At 41.8% G+C, this 16960-nt stretch overlaps 1 pseudogene across 1 annotated transcript; it reads right to left on the reverse strand.

Annotated features, from left to right (window-relative positions):
* Positions 1-2449: 2449 nt before the first annotated feature.
* On the reverse strand, positions 2450-3293 carry LOC308613131 (ferritin light chain-like; annotated as a pseudogene). Its single transcript has one exon. The product of its transcript is annotated as a ferritin light chain-like (transcript).
* Between the last annotated feature and the right edge of the window lie 13667 nt (positions 3294-16960).

A 16960-nucleotide genomic window follows, 5' to 3' on the forward strand; every position in this document is an offset into this window, starting at 1 on the left:
TCAGAATAGCCCGTGCTAATATATTCTGGGAGAGTTTTGGACCACAGATTAAAAGAAAAAAAGAAATTTCCCTCCCTTCCAAACCACTTCCTTGAAGATGCACTGAATCACAGTGAATGGCCAATTGAGCTGCCAGTAGGCCCGTTAGAAAGTGGGTTGTCATTAGAAAGTGGGTTGTCTCATATTACGTAGGATTAACATTAGGCATTTCTGTCTCAACTCAGTGAAAGGCCTCAAGTGTCCTTGGAATTTCAGTGACCTTTCCCCATCAATGATGACATTGTTCTCCCACCCGATGGCTTAATTCACAGGAAATACAACCCACTCCTCATCATTGCTGCCCACCACATCTGGGATGGGGGCCGAGGGCCTGGGAGCACTGAGCTCCAGGCACTGAGATGTTACATTTCCTTGCACCAAACCTCCCGGGCTGCAGGGCCTCCTGAGATTTGTTTCCTGTATCTTTCTGCAATCTTTTTGATGGTCTTAGCTGAGAATTAGGAGGCAGTGGCACAGGCTCTAGGAGCCTAGCAGGTCTTAAACCTGTCATCAGCAGAGCTCCTCTGATGCAATAGCAATAGTGTGAAGCCACTGATTAGAAACCACCTAGAACTCAGGCAATGGTGTGGGATCCAAAGCCCAGGCGGACCATGTTCATTTAGGGGAAGGCACAAGGGAATAATGGCTTTTGACATGTTTGTTTTTGAATCCTCTCTATGGCCTAAAGACTTTGCTGTTTTGCTGCCTCCATTTTCCTGATGAGGGTCTGTGGCTCAGAGCACACAGCAATTGGATGGAGTATCTATTGAACACCTACCTGTGTTACATGGTATACTAGGGGTTTAAATTCTTTCCCTCCTCTGTTTCACATTGCAGCCTTGTGATGTAGAAACTGAAGCCAAGGCAGAGTTGGCTAATTCTTTTCTGGTGCAATTCAGCCTCGTTAGGCAAACTTCTCCAGCAGCTTGGCAGTCAAAGCAGAGAAGATGAGTGATTGAGTGGCGCAGAATGAAGCATCCATAGGATGGTGAGAGGAGAGTTTGGGCAGGGAAGGAGGTGAGGCTGGTAGGAAAGCAAGGATGAGTCTTATTCAAGGTGAATCCCTCATGCTGGGAGCATGATCGGCACTCAGAACATGTCTTCTGAACAGATGTGTGAATGCTAACAGGGGACTGATGGGCAGGTGAACCAAGTTCCTGGAGGGTCCAGGGAGGCCTTAGAGCAGTAGGGATACAAGTGAACTGCTAGGAGTTGGGAATACTAGTGGGGGAATACTAGGGGAGGGGAATACTAGTGACCTTTAAGATTCTCAGAAGAGGAGCCATTTGGAAGGCTGAAGTGATGGTAAGGGCCACCGTGGGACCATTACTGGGTAGCTGCAGAAGCATGTGGCAATGGCCACTGGCACTGAGGAACAAGAGGCCAATGAGAAACAGCCTGGAGTAACTCCTTCCATGCATCCCCTGGGTTTTTCATACTATTCTGTGTGGGATTGGATGGATGCACGTCTCTAACAACTTTGAAGAGTCAAGTGTCAGGCTTCTCCAAAGCTCTACTTCCAAGGGGGAGAAAAGACTATAAACAAAGACTGTAAACGTCTCTATATCAAGGTCCACTTTGCCCTTGTGACGTGAATGTCACCTGTAGTGTGTAACCAGGAAGCTCAGATGTGGGCTGTGGTGCCTCCCAGTGTGTCTATGGATTTGGTCGGTGGAAGGCAAAGATAGCACTGATCTATGAATACATTTTCTTTTTCATTCAGGCACTGCGTTTACTCAGTCAACCCTGGCTTCCTGCAGCAGAGGTCTGGGCTGTAATAGAGCTGGTCTTATTTTTTTATTAAGTTCATGAACTTTGAAGGAAGGAACTTGGAAAAAAAGGTCTCATTGCCTCGGGAATGAAGACTCATGCTTCTTTTAAAGCCAGACATTGGGGTGGCCTTGCTTGTTATAGACACAAATAATCTGGGTGGAAAATTGCAATGGAGTGGCAAGGAGAAAACTGGATGACTTCTTGGGGTGAAGCAGGTGGGGTGGGGGGGGAAAGGTCAGTGAAAGGTCAACCTAAAATGGAGAGATCCTGAGGAAAGGCATGCAGACTTCAACTGTGGCTAGACATTTGTATAGATTGACTTTGTGAAGATAGAATCTGCCATAGACCCTTCCAGAATCTGGGATAGTGGGAAGAACATGGTCTCTGGATTCAGATGAATTTGGCTTTAAATTTCAATTTGGCTACTTACTATAAGCTTCATGACCTACAATTTCCCAAACCTCTTGAGTTTCGGTTTCCAAATCTGTACAATGTAAAAGAATATCTACCTGGCAGGAGCGTTGAGGGGATTGGATGAGACAGTGCAGGAAAAGTGTCAGGCACTGGGTTTATAAAGAGAAATGTGGTTCAAGCCTTCCGAATTCACATTATTATTATTGTTAGTATTTTTTGCTGCAAAAAGCTTTACTGTTTCCATTTGGTCCAAGGCTTGGGAGAGGGCTCCAGGACAGTTAAAAGGCTGTTCAGTGGCTGCAGAGAGAGGCTTCAGGCAGAAGCACTGACACCAGAGGGGCTTCTCAAAGGCTGCTGGGCTCCAGAGGCTCCTAGTCGTGCTTGAGGGTGAGCCTTTCAAGGAAATACTTGCCCAGCCCCACCTGGGGACCAGCCAGCCTGCAGAGGTTGGTCAGGTGGTCACCCATCTTCTTGATGAGTTTCACCTGCTCATCCAGGAAGCGGCTCTCCAGGAAGTCTGAGAGCTGGGGGTCTGTGTGGGCAGAACCCAGGGCATGCAGAGCGAAAAGCGCCTGGTTCAGGTTCTTCTCCATGAACAGGGTGGCTTCCACAGCATCCTGGACTTTACCCCACTCATCTTGAGATGGCTTCTGCAGTCCTGGAAGAGGGCATGGCCGCAGCGCTGGTTTTGCATCTTTAAGAGATGTTCGGTGCCCTTGTGCTTCTCCTCAGCCAATTCATGGAAAAAGTCACCCACGCCCTCCAGAGCCACATCATCGTGGTGGAAATCAAAGCCCAGAGAGAGAGGTAGGTGTAGGAGGCCTGCAGATGCAGGTTCACCAGGCGGTGGATGGCGGTCTCCACCTGGGTAGAATAATTCTGAAAAATCCAGGAGCTCATAGTTGATCAGCAATAAGGAGCTAAGCTCAAAAAATGGTGTTGGCTGGTCCCAGAGGCCGAGGATAGCTGACTGGTTGGTTCTGAAAGTTGTGGCTGGAAAAATGGTTGGCGGGTGGTCAGAGGCTAGAGGAAGGGGTGTCCCTGGACCAGTTCTGCCCAAACACTGTTGAAGAAAGAGACACCGAGCACACTGCTCATGGTCACCTCCTTTAATGAAATATATCTTCGAGTTATTCAGCGCAGTGGTTCACACGATTTAATTGTTAACTGACCAGGAGGCTGACTGCTGCACTGGAGTTTTCCTCCTCTGCAAAGTATCATCAGAGGAGTGCTGGACATCAGGGCCCACCTAATGTTCATCAAACTTCTCTGTTGATGGGAATTTCCTGGGGGTACTTGTTCGACATTACAAGTTTCTGACTTCGTCCCAGACCCATTGAATGAGGAGCTCCAGGGACCCAGGAGGCTGTGTACTTAACAAGAACCCCAGACAAGTCTTGTCATCAGAGAATTTGGGGAAACACCAGCAATCCTAGTTGTACCATTGACTGATTAGTGAAAACAAGCTAGTTTTAGAATACATTTTAAAAATGTAAAGTAAAAATTTACTATAAAGATGATCTCTAAGATCCAGAGTTATTTATAAAACACCCTTTGACTGATATTTGGGGGAAGAGTGTATCATTATGCTTTTAGGAGAAAGATGCTCTTTCATTCCTCCCTGCCTTTGCTGTTACTGCTCTCTCTGTCTGAAATTCTCTATCTACCTTGTCTACCTGGAAAATCTTGCTTCTTCTTCAAGGGTCAGTTCAACAATCACATCCTCTGAAAAGCTCCCATGATTCTCTCAGGTAAATCAGCTGCTTCTTCCTCTCTGTGCCCTTTGTGCCTTTGTGTTATGTCTTTTGTAAGATGAATCACATCATATTATGTGTTTGTTTTTATGTTTCTCTCCACATTAATTTTTGCATATAAAGGTCAAGAGTGTGGGTTCTGGAATCAAAGTGCCTAGGTTTGAATCTTTCTCTCTGAAGAGATCAGAGCAGACAAAACAGAAGAGATCACCTTGAATTGGGTGTTGGAGGATAAGCAAGAATTGTCCAGATGGAGAAAGGAGATTTCCAGTGAACAGCAGGTGCAAAAAGTGTGGAGGTCACAGAAAAACACACTTTTCCCATCTTGAACCATTTTTAATGAGAAGCTCACTTTTTGCAATAATATCTTTTAAGATCTTGAAAATTTTCCATTAAGTCACTTTTGGTGTCTTTTCATTAGACTTTATTTACAAAGGCCATAAAAGGGCCTATTGTAATTCTGAAAATAATGTTTTAAATGGTTAGTCTGGGTTAGTCCTCAGATTCCCCTGTATGATTTTGCAAAGCACATGACCCTGTGTGTGAATGGCTTTGGTTGCAAACATGCCTGGTTCAAAGCATGCCTCTTCCACATATCACTGGGTGGCTTTGAGCAAGTTACTTAGCTTCTCTGAACTTCTCATGTGTAAAATAGGAAATTAACACCCTTTCCCTCTACTCTCTCAGAGTTGAACGGGGCACTTAAAAAATAGATAACAGTTAGAAAGATTTTAAAATAATCTTGATAGACCAGGGCACTAGGCTAATACTGTTTACAAGAAATTTTAAAAACATAAATGTCAAGTCCAGAATTTAAGATTACATATAAAATGGAACTACTGGCTTGAGGAAAATTAGTAAGGTTGCAGCTCATGTCATAAGCACCAGAAAAAATTGTTAGAAATCAAGTTCAATTGACTCCAGTGGAGTACTGGAACACTAAAAATGTGCTTTTTACTTTGGCATCATAACTAGGTTGGCAAACATTTTTTAGCTGTGTAATGCCAACTGTTGTCAGGGAAGAGGGCATTGGGACCCGTCATGCACTGCTGGTGGGAGTGTAGACTTATGTAGTCACTCTGTAGAATGATCTGGCACTACTTGAGCACATTAAGCTTGTATATGCCTGTGATCTGTCAGTCCCACTCTTTGTGGCAAATTCTATGGATTGGTTCAGCCAACTTCCTTCTGCTTCACTTAGAACGTGATTTCCTGCACCCTAGGCGATGGAAAGGTAAAATCTATATTTTCCAGATGCCCTTATTGTTCAGGTTCCATTAATGACCTAGCTTCCTCCAAGCAATGTATGTATGTGATATTTGGAAGGTGGAAGTGATTATCATGAGGCAGAGGTCTTGTTTCTGATGTGTCTGTTATTTTTGTTGGTACGTGTGGTCACAAAGACTTTTAGGTAGCTGAAATTTATTTTTCAGAAGATGTAGTAGAGGGCCTGATATCTGGTCCTAACATGGTGAGTATCAAGAAGCTGGACAATGGGCCTCCCTGCTTTCAAAGAGGTGGTGTTGGTTTCTAGGTCCTCTGGCCCATTGCTCCCTGGTGGGTCAGTTCTGCTGTGTAGTTCCAGGTGTCATTCCTGGAAGCTTGGCCTAAATCCTGCTTTCTTCCAACCATTTAAAAATAAGAATTCTCTCCATTTTATATATATATATATATATATATATATATATATATATATATTTTTTTTTTTTTTTTTTTTTTTTTGCTAAGCTAGCTCAAGGAGATTCTGGCAACTAAAACTGATCCAAGAGAATTTCTCATAAATGGGACGTGAGTGAGGATGCTCATCACAATATTATATGTAACAGCTGGGAGAAGGAGGTCACCTCTTTACTGTCATTGAGGGGATGGATTTAGAAAATGAGCTGGATGTACACTCAGGAATACTATGCAGCAGTTATAGTCAAGGAAATACTATGCAGAAATTATAGTCAAGGAAATGATTGTCAACATGGTGATGTGGACAGATCTTAATAATAACCTTTAGTTAAAAAAAGAAAATATAGTTTATAGCATAATACCATTTATGCAAATTGAAATATACATGCATAAAAAACAACTACATGATTGACACTGACATAAACCCTCATCTAATCTTTCTCACATTAGACTGAGTGCCTAATCAGGAGGGAGAAATAAAAGTCAGGAATGCAGACAATGAGGAATAAAGAAACAAGGGGGCCTTGTATATAGTGACCCATGAACTTAGGAGAATGATCTTTGCACCTGAGATGGGGAAAAGAAAAGAACCAATGTCATATATCACAGGAGAAAATCTTCCACATCTATACTGCAGCATAAATGTTTCTGTGCTATACACTAAGAGAGGCATTGACAAAAAACTAATGCCTATAAGGAGGGAGAGAGGATGATGAGGGGACTACACATGGGTCACACGAGCAATGATTGAAGATCATGGGGTTATTCAGCCTGGAGGAGAAGAGAGAGGGAGATAGGGTGACCAACCATCTTGGTTTACCTGGAATTTTCCCAATTTTAGCACTGAAAGTCTTATGTCCCAGGAAACCCCTTAGTCCTGGGCAAACCAGGATGGTTGGTCACCCTAGGGAGACATCACTGGTGTCTGCAACTATCTGAAGCACTTTCCTAGAGAGAGGAAGTAAAGATATGTGACTCTGTGTACCTTCAGAGGGCAGACTTTAGACCACTGGAAAGAACAAAGCTAGAGGAAGGAAATTTCTGGTTCAATTCATTGAGGACTTTCTAACAACCAGCTGTGAACCAGTGAGCAGTTACTACTCTTGACCACTACAATTTAGTGAGTTCCTGCTGTTTCCATATCCAAGCTCATGCTCCTCACTGCACGACAGGCCAGTAAATTGGGAGACTGAGGTGTTGGGGCAAGGAATAATGACTTTATTGGGAAAGCCAGGAGTCTGAGAAGATGGTGAACTAATGTCCTAGAGAACCATCTTACTCAAGTCAGAATTCAGGCTTCTTTTATACTAAAAGAAGAGGGAGTGCTGTTGACTGTTGCAAACTTCTTGGTGTTGGAATCCTTTGTTCTTAGAGTTGTCCACATAGATCAGGTCATGATGTTCCTGTAAACCTCCAACAAGACCAATGTCATTCTCTGTTCTGCAACTTTTTATCTCTATGTGAATGGAAATTGTTAAACCCTTAAAGGCCAGAGCCTTGAGAATGGGCTATCCTGTATATTTCAGGCTATAGGCAACATTTTTAACTCCAAGCAAAAGCAAAAGAATACAAAGGTAAAAGTAACAGATCCAATAGGGAGTCAGAGCTCTTCTTCCCTATTACACTGCAAGGTACATAATAATCTCATTCAGTCTTCACAGTACTGCACTGAACTTATGAAGAAACAAAATAACATTCCCAAGGTCAGACAATTAGGGGTTTGAACATAGGACTGTTTGACTCCAAGAAGCCCAGTCTCTTAACTAATACCTTTTAAAGTAATCTTAAGTGTTTTTTCTACTCCAAGATGGTAAAATTAAGTGCTACATTGCATGTTACAGACTAACAATGCTTAGAAGTTCAGAGGTGAGGAATTTCTATGAAAGCTGGTCTAGTCAGGGATTAATTGTGACTTGATTTTGAAACACTTGATTGTCCTAAGAAGTCTAGCAGCGGACATCATACTGAGAGTCTGCCTCTGGCTGGAACTCTCAATGGCACTTGATAAGGAAAGAGCTCTGAAGAGGTTTACAATGTGCTAACTACAGTAGCTCAGCACAGACCCGCCTATTTGTAATGAGGTGGATAGACCTAGAGTCTGTCATACAGAGTGAAGTAAGTCAGAAAGAGAAAGACAAATACCGTATGCTAACACATATGTATGGAATTTTAAAAAAATGTCATGAAGAACCTAGGGGTAAAACGGGAATAAAGACACAGACCTACTTGAGAATGGACTTGAGGATATGGGGAGGGGGAAGGGTAAGCTGTGACAAAGCGAAAGAGAGGCATGGACATATATACACTACCAAACGTAAGGTAGATAGATAGTGGGAAGCAGCCGCAGAGCACAGGGAGATCAGCTCGGTGCTTTGTGACCACCTGGAGGGGTAGGATGGGGAAGGTGGGAGGGAGGGAGATGCATGAGGGAAGGGATGTGGGAACAGATGTATATGTATGACTGATTCACTTTGTTATAAAGCAGAAACTAATAAAAAAAAAAGAAATGTACACACACACACACACACACACACACAAAGCAGGTGCTGTTTCTGTTTCTAGATGCAGGATGAATAACCAGGATCATTACAAATGGGCTTAATAGTAATAATAGCTACCATTTTATTTTGGTACATAAACTGTGTGCTAAGCATGGTGCAAAGTGCTTTAGACAAAACCAGAGCCTAACATCGGAATATGGTAGCCAGTCAATAAATATTTGATAAGCAGATAATCTCATTTAATTTTCTCCTGCACAACTATACCTGGAGACTCTACACAAGCCTTCATGGCCTGTCCTATAATTATGCCCATTAGATAGATGAGGACACTGAGACTCAAGAAATCGTACTGCTATGGTCATACTCTTTTATCTACTACTGTAGTAAAGAGAGTAAGTTGGAGATATGTGGATTTACCTGCCTTTAACAGATCTAGCAAACCAGATCACATGCATTATTCTGTTGTACAATAGGTAAAACCCAGTTTTTGCATATTTTAACATTACTAATCATTACATTTCTCCTTTTAGGTTTCAACCCATTGTTCTTGCCAGGGGAGGTATTTTAAAGTTTTGCTCTCATTTTTTCCCTTGATTTTATTTATTCATTGTTGGATAGATATACTTTAAACTTGATTGTGTCATCTACAATCGTTTCCCAGATCTTGTCTGATTACAAGTATTACCTGGGGCTCTTATTAACAACTGTGATTTCTAGGTCAGCCTCCTGAGATTCTGCTTCATTATCTGTGATAGCATCTGTTACATTATAGTATAATTAGCTATTTACTATGCAATGAGCGTCTCAAGGGAAAGCACAAAGCAAGGGCTCAACAGTTGTTTATTGAATGGATGAATGTATTTAATGGGCTTATCTTATGAATCTTTATCAAGTAATTTATACAGTTGTTAAATGGCAAAGGCAAATAAGTGATGACAGTATTCTCCCTCCAGACTAATCTTCATACATTCATTAACACATAAATTTTACCAACTACAAATTTGTCTAAATGACATTGTCTTCCTGCTAATGTTTTTCCCTTTTCACATGGGCATTATACAAGATTTGTCAAATGCTCGAATGGGAGAGAGAGTTTGGGAGGGTTTATGATTTGAAAAACTATGTAAATCCCAATCATCACTTCTTTGCTTTTAAAATGCTCCTACATTTTACTAGTAATCAGTTACAAGTTAATCTGCTCATGGTCTTAAATTCACCTTTAGTTGCATTTTGAAAAACTAACACTAGTATCCATCTCCTATCTGTGGCATTTCTCTAATTCTCCAATATTTTAGAAATTCCTCAGGATGTTTCTACCATTCCAATTCAGGGGCATACTTGAACTGGACTGGTTGAGTAACTTAGATGTGTTGGTTAGGCATTCATTCATTCGTTCATTCATTGTTTCAGTTTTACTGCCTTTGTTGAGTATCTACGGTCTGCCAGGTTTGTGCAAGATACCTGGGATATGGCACTGAGTGAGATACAGTTCTCACAGTCGAGGCAGGGTTAACAAAATTTAATAGTCAATTATATTATAATGGGGACTTCCCTGGTGGCCCAGCGGTTAAGACTCTGAGCTCCCAACACAGGGGGCCTGGGTTCGAAGCCTGGTCAGGGAACTAGATCCTGCATGCCACAACTAAAGATCCCTCATACAGCAGCTAAGACCCGGAGAAGCCAAAATAAATAAATAAAACTAAATAAAATAAATATTAAAAAGATTATATAGTGATGGAGGTAAGCTCAGATAACTTAGAACAGAGAAGAGCTTTGACATCAGCCTGGAGTTAGAGGAATCTTCCTGGAAGAGCTGATCCTTGGGCTGGGGCTCGATGGACCTGGTCAGGCAGAGACGTGGGAGAGGATCATTTTAGGCAAAGGCAGAGCATTTGCCAAGCTTGGAGACCGGGAGGAATAAGGGGGCAACTGAGGAAGGGAATTGGCAGGAATCTTGGGCCTTCTCTCCAAGACCCAATGTAGGATCTTTTAGATCACATAATCATTCAATGATCATCCCTCTGCCCTCTATTTGAACTCCAGGGGTGGGCAATTCTAGGCTCAAGAGGAAACTAACTACCCACCACTAACAATATATTGGCATGGAATGGGAATTGTGTGGAAACAATATTACTCCAACCAGTGAGCTGGCAGATTCAAATAGATGCCTACGGGGCTGATGGGAGAGAATGAGAAATTTTATAAATTCGACTCTGAGGAAGCCCATATTCGTTTAAGTCTTATTACAAGCACATGCCTTATATAATCACGCTAGTTAGTGCCGTGTGCTCCTTATCCATTTCACAAAGCTGTCTGGAAAGCTAAGATTTATATTTACCCATGGCTGCTCTGTCTGTAATCGAGAAGCTTTGCTTTTGACTCCCGCAGAAGTTTCCATTTAAATAAAAATAAAATAAAATCGAAAAATAAAAATAAAAATAAAATTGAGATTCAATGCTGCATTAGAAGCTGCTCTGCTTCCTCTGCACTTGCTAATCACCCCTTCCCGTTATTTAACCTCAGAAATCAGAGCCTCTGAGACTGAGGAGTATAACTGCATACATGCCATCCATGTGTTTATTGACTCTGCTTATTCCCAAGCTTCCCTGTCTCACGGGACTGTTTAATAGAGAAAAAAGTGTTTCTCAAGGTGTGGGCTCCAAACACTGTGCATAGGAATCACTGGGAAATTTACTAAAAAATGAAGATTCCTCAGACCCCACACAGACTTTCTGCTTCAGAAGTTCTAGAGTTAATGTCAAGGGATCAGCATTTTAAAGCATCTCTGGATGATTCCTATTCATATTCACCTATTATGTGAATATACTGTGAGCACTGGCTGTGTACCAGTGCTGGGATTCAAAGTTGAATGAGACACCATTCTTGCTCCCAAGCCACAGTCTGGTGGGTGACAAATGAGCACCCCCATTTCATTCAGACTGATTAGTTCAAGGATGGAGCCCATGCAGCATGAGTGGTGACATAATGGGATGCCTTGGCTTGGTGGTGGGTGATGGAACAGGGAATTTTTGCTATTAGTGAAAAAAATCAATGGTTGCAAATATTTTTTAACTAAATGTGTATTAAGTCTGATTCTGGATCTTCCCATGTTATTTAAAAATATTGTTATTATAAACACATTCATATATACACAAAAGTGGTGAGAATATAATAATAATAATGGTATAATAATAATAATGGTTCAATAATAATAATGGTTCAATAATAATAATGGTACGATAATAATATAGTATAGCATAATACAGTTCAAGAGTATAATAGACTCCATATAACCAGTATGCATGTATGGTATGTATGTGTGTGTGTGTGTGTGTGTGTATGTGTATATATATGTATATATGTATATATATATATATATATGTGACTTTGCCTCTCTTGCTTCATCACCTGCCCCCCACCCCAACTCCACCCAATTGTTTGTTTGTTCAAATCCAAGATCTCATATCATTTCACTTGTGAATAGTCCAGGATATGTCTTATAGGAATATGGACATTTTCTGAGCTAACCATAGGATTATCATCATACCTAAAGAAATTCACTATAAGCCCTCGGTGTAGTATTCAGATTTCTCCAATTATCGCAAGAATGTGATGTAACACTGTTCACATTGAGATCTAAGTAAAATCCACACATATTGCATTCAGTTGTTGTGTTTCTTAAGTCTCTTGTAGTCTAGAACAGCCCTTCGTCCCTGGGCCCTTTCCCTGATCCCTCCTCTTTTACGCCATTTTTCCTATGGAAGAAACCAGGTCTTAGTAGAAAATCCCACATTCTGAATGTGTCAGTTTGCTTCACTGTGGTGTCATTTAACTGATTTACCTACTCTTTCTATTTACAGTAAACTAGAAGCTAGTTCTAAAGTCTTTGCTGAGAGTCGAGTTCAAGGTTTTTTCCAACAGCATTTCACTGCTGGTGCTATGCACTTCACACTGCATCACATTAGAAGGCACAGAAAGTCTGATTGTACTATTTTAATGATGCTATTTTGATCAAGGGTTTCAGATGGCAACAGTCTGATATCTCCATTCTAAATTTTCCTTTAAACTTTCATCTAATGGTGTCATCTACAGACAACCTTTGCTTGAATCAATTATTTTGTTAGGGGTTGAAAATGGACACTTTTTCTAATTGTGTCATCCTTTCCCATGTCTTGGCTGGAATTCTTCTCTAAGGACCCATTATGCTGATAAACTATGAGTATCTGTTTACTCCGAAATATTTTCCATTGAGGAAAGGCAAGATAAATGGCTCTCTATCCCTTTAACGACTGATGTTCACTTGAGTTGGTACCTACTTACCACTGATGGTGAACACTGTGAGTGCTGAGCTTATTTATTCTTCTATTGGGTATCCTTTTGAGCATATGGGTTTTTATATGCAGCGTATTTCAAGACACTTGCCATGAGTCCTTTTATCACATCCTCAGTACTGTTTGATAGCTTCCCTACATTCTGGTACGAGTCTCTGGAAATTCTTTGCCCCAGATCTTAATCATCATCCAACTTGCAGAGGAGTCCCTGTTTCTTTTGGAAGGGAATGGTCTTTATAAACCACAATTCGGGTGCTAGGGATGCTCGCTGCCATGAGGCTGTGATTGCTTCTAGGCCTTTTTAGTGGGCAGAGCTAGAAAACACCTATTTAAAAAAATTATATTCAAGCTAATCACTGACAATCCAAATATAGTAATATAAAATTTAACTTAATTGAATTTACACTCGTTTCTCTTTTCTCATACGCTAAAAATCTTGGTTCTTGATAAAATTGGCATAAATACTTCTTTGCTATATCTAGAATATATTCCTTTGTGGTTGGAGAAAACGTTTGACATGATTTCAATCTTCTCAAATTTATTAAGACTTGTTTTCTCTTTCCACTCTCACTTACTTGCATTCCAATATAATCTCTTGAGTGGGAGTTGAAGCAGTGAAGTTTCAGCTGGCAGCATGCTGGCTACCATTTGTTGGGTGCTTATTATGTGGTGGGAAAAATTTAAATGGCTTATGTTTAAATGATTAACTCATTTAATCCTTATGCCAACTCTATGAGATGGGTACTATTATTATTCCCATGTTACAATTGGTGAAGCCAAGGAACCAAGACATTTAATAACTTGCTCAAGATCACACAAATGGTGAATGGCAGAGCTGGACTTTGAATTGATGCAGTTGGGCTGCAGAGTCCTTACTTGTAGCCATGAGAAACCCTGCCTCTCTGAAGCCAACTGCCCTAGGTCAAAGTAAACGAAGAGCTTGGGAAATCTAATCCCCACGGTTCTCCAGTCCATACCCACCACTTCTTTCTCCTTCAGTAACTCAGTTTCTGTTACACTGCCTGACTCTAGCCCATTCTGTGCTCTCTGCTCACTATTGAAGATAGTAGGCGTTTCATAAATACCTTCAGATCTGCTTCTGGTCATTCATTCAGCAAACCAGTAACTCTGAAGAACAATCTGATTCATATGTAAACAGGAAAGAAAATCTATTTCTGTTGTGATTTTTAGGAAACTAGAGTATTCCAGCTTGACTGTAAGTTTTGTGTCTTTTTTTTTTTTTTTTTTTTGAGAACAAGGACACATTTCAGCACAAAAATATTCTCGTGCCCTACAAATCCCCTTCGGCCTTATTAAACCTTAGAATGAAGGCTGGGTGGTATAGTGGAAAGTGCCTGGAAGACTTGGGTTCTCATCAGTTTGATCTTCACATAAGAGAAGCTGCGTGGAGGGCTTCCCTGTGGCGCAGTGGTTGAGAGTCCGCCTGCTGATGCAGGGGACACGGGTTCATGCCCCGGTATGGGAAGATCCCACATGCCGCAGAGTGGCTGGACCCATGAGCCATGGCTGCTGAGCCTGCGCGTCCGGAGCCTGTGCTCCTCAACGGGAGAGGCCACAACAGTGAGAGGCCCGCGTACCGCAGAAAAAAAAAAAGAAGCTGGGTGGAGCCCATCAGAGGCACTGACCACAAGGAATGCCTTGCGGCTGGAGGATTCTGGGCCCAAGTTGTAGAGGGAGAGTGTGTACTCAGCACAACTTTACATGGCATAGCTTAAGTGATAGTGAGGGTAGCCAAAATCTTAACCAAGAAGGAAGGAAGAGTAGAACATTAAGAATCCTATTAGGGCAAAGACAGCAAGGGCAGTGGTGAGAAAATAATAGGCAAAGTCAGTAAAAGTTAAATAGCAGGAGAGAGTCAGGTGCAAGTGATGGGCAAAGGGAACCATTCTTTTTTTTTTTTTTTTACAACTTTATTGGAGTGTAATTGCTTCACAGTGGTGTGTTACTTTCTGCTTTATAACAAAATGAATCAGTTATACATATACATCTGTTCCCATATCAAAGGGAACCATTCTGGACTAAGATGGTGGATGAAAGAGGAAACATGCCAAAGTCTCATTTACATGGCACTTAGTGTAGATTTCCAAGGTGGCCCTGGCCGTTTAAAGGCTCGCTATACAAAATGTAATCCACAGATCCCCATCTCTGTCTCAGCTCAGACCTACTGGGTCAGAATCTCCTTTCAAACAAAATTGCCAGCTAGATTGAGGAGCACAGGTCGGAGGGACTTTGACAATGGCACTTATGCAACTTAGAGAAGTGCATTTCCCTCCTGGGGCTCCAATTCCTCATTTCTAAAACAGATAGGTCACATTTAAGCTTTCAAAGTATCTTTTAAAAATTGGAATCTCACTCCTGCTCTGTGCCACTGATGCCACCTCCTCCCCTGCCCAAGGGTAGAGCACAGCATGAAGGGGCTGGAGTGTTCTGGTGCCACCGTGGTGATGGAGCTCCCTGAGTTGTCAAGGGTTGCAAGGCCCGGGCCTGTCTGGTCTGCATGGCCCACAGGCTCAGCTGGACCACACGGAGGTGGTCCACAGCTTTCCACTGGGAGAGATGAACTGTTTCCTGATCAGCTATTGAGGGGCCACATGATACGACTCAGAGATGTGGGGAATTAGCTCCCCATGGTGTAAACCTTCATCAGTGGGAAATTGAGACCAGGAGAAGCAAGACAGATACATTTCTCTCTTCCCTCCCTTCTGGGGAGTGCTGAGTTGCAGTGTCTGTTTGAAAAGCCTCTGGAAATTGATAGTGGCTGAAGGAATGAACGTGCCTTTGCAGGATGAGCATCTCTTTGCAGCTCACCCTGAAGAGCAGTATCATAGCAACGTACATATCACATTAGCTTACATATTTCTTTCATTCACTTCTGCTTTGCTTCTTCACCTTGACCTCCCTTGGCTTTCACCTCCAACTAGAAGTACCAGCACTTTAATCCTTGCCTCAGACCGCTTTCTTGAGGATGAAGACAAAACTGAATATCAAATACATCATGCAGTTTAATCGCATGATGTATTTGACATCCCATTTTATAGAATATGTAGACAAATGATGTGCGTGAGTTGTCCAAGTCCATGCGATTAGGGAGTGCCAGAGCTGGATCTTTATCCTAAGTCTATTGGCCCCAAGTCTATGTACTTCTTTACTCATTTAAAAAAACTGAGATTTATGGGACATCAGTTAACATGCCAGTTTTTCCACTCAATCCTCACAACCACCCTGGGTGGTAGGGATCATTGCCCTCAATTTACAGATGGGAAAACCAAGGCTTAGAAAGTTATTGGATTTGCCTGAGGTCAAACAGCAAGTAAGTGGGAGAATTCAGACTTAGTTTGAGTTCTGCTTCATTACACAGCAGTTAATAAATAATCCCTGATGCCTATGTGCCTGTATAAGGGCTTTGTATCCACATTACTGTGACAGCTAAGGCTGATTAAATACTGTGAAAATCACTGTGACAGACATCCTTCTGTACAAAATTCTCAGTGAAAAGTCTTAAAGTGGTTTTTAAACAAATCTGTCTCATGGCTATGACTCTCATTTCACCAAAATGTTTCCTAAAGAGTTCTTTGTGGTAACGCAGGATCAAAGTGTGTCCCTTGACCCTTGCTTAAAAAGATAAACAACTGGAATCCTCAAAATACAATAATTCAGATCTATGGAATGGATTTTGGTGTGTTGACTTCTAATCAACACCAATCTATTTGCATGGCCTTCTTTATTCAGCTCAGTCCCTGGTTCCCCTTCTGTGGATGGTACAGAATTATCCAAACAATCAGTGTTTTTTTTCTCTTTATCTCTTCTTCATGACATGTCATTTGTAGGGAAAAAAGTACAGGGGGGAAAAAATCCCCACCCCAGCTGGAGTGCTTTGAAAAGCTGGAGGTTTTGAGGTCTGCCCTGGGCTAGAAGAAAAATAAGAAAAAATGACCTTAACATGTGAAAATGACCTTGAAACATATCCATAATCCTTTTCATCAGGGCAAAGCCTTCTACCACGATGGATATGTGGAATCATTCCTTACAGCCAACAGCTACAAGATGAAACTGAAGCCACAGCAGAATGTGAGAGGTCAGGCTGATAGTTCCCTTACTGGCTGGGTCAAGAAGCTCCCCTTTTACACGGAGTCAAACAAGCTGCGCCTTTTGTAGGTCAATGGGGGATGGCGTGTGTGCTTTTCTATATGAGCTTTCATCTGTCCCAGTAGCAGGCCTTATTGCTTGGATGTTGCACCAGCCCCCTATTTACTTTCCCTGCCTCCGGTAAATCTGAATGGTGTCAGGAAAATTCAAATGTCTAAGTACCTCATAAAAGGTCTTTCGTTAACTGACTCCTGTCTCACTTTCCAGTCTCCTTTGGTTTTGCTTTATACTCTAACGACATGAGGCTTGTGCTGGTTAGCTTAAGTTATGTCGCAATAACAAACGAAATATCAGAAGCAATGGC

This window comes from Mesoplodon bidens (genome assembly GCF_964165515.1).
Source record: "Mesoplodon bidens genome assembly, chromosome: 2".
In the NCBI taxonomy this organism is placed as follows: domain Eukaryota; kingdom Metazoa; phylum Chordata; class Mammalia; order Artiodactyla; family Ziphiidae; genus Mesoplodon; species Mesoplodon bidens.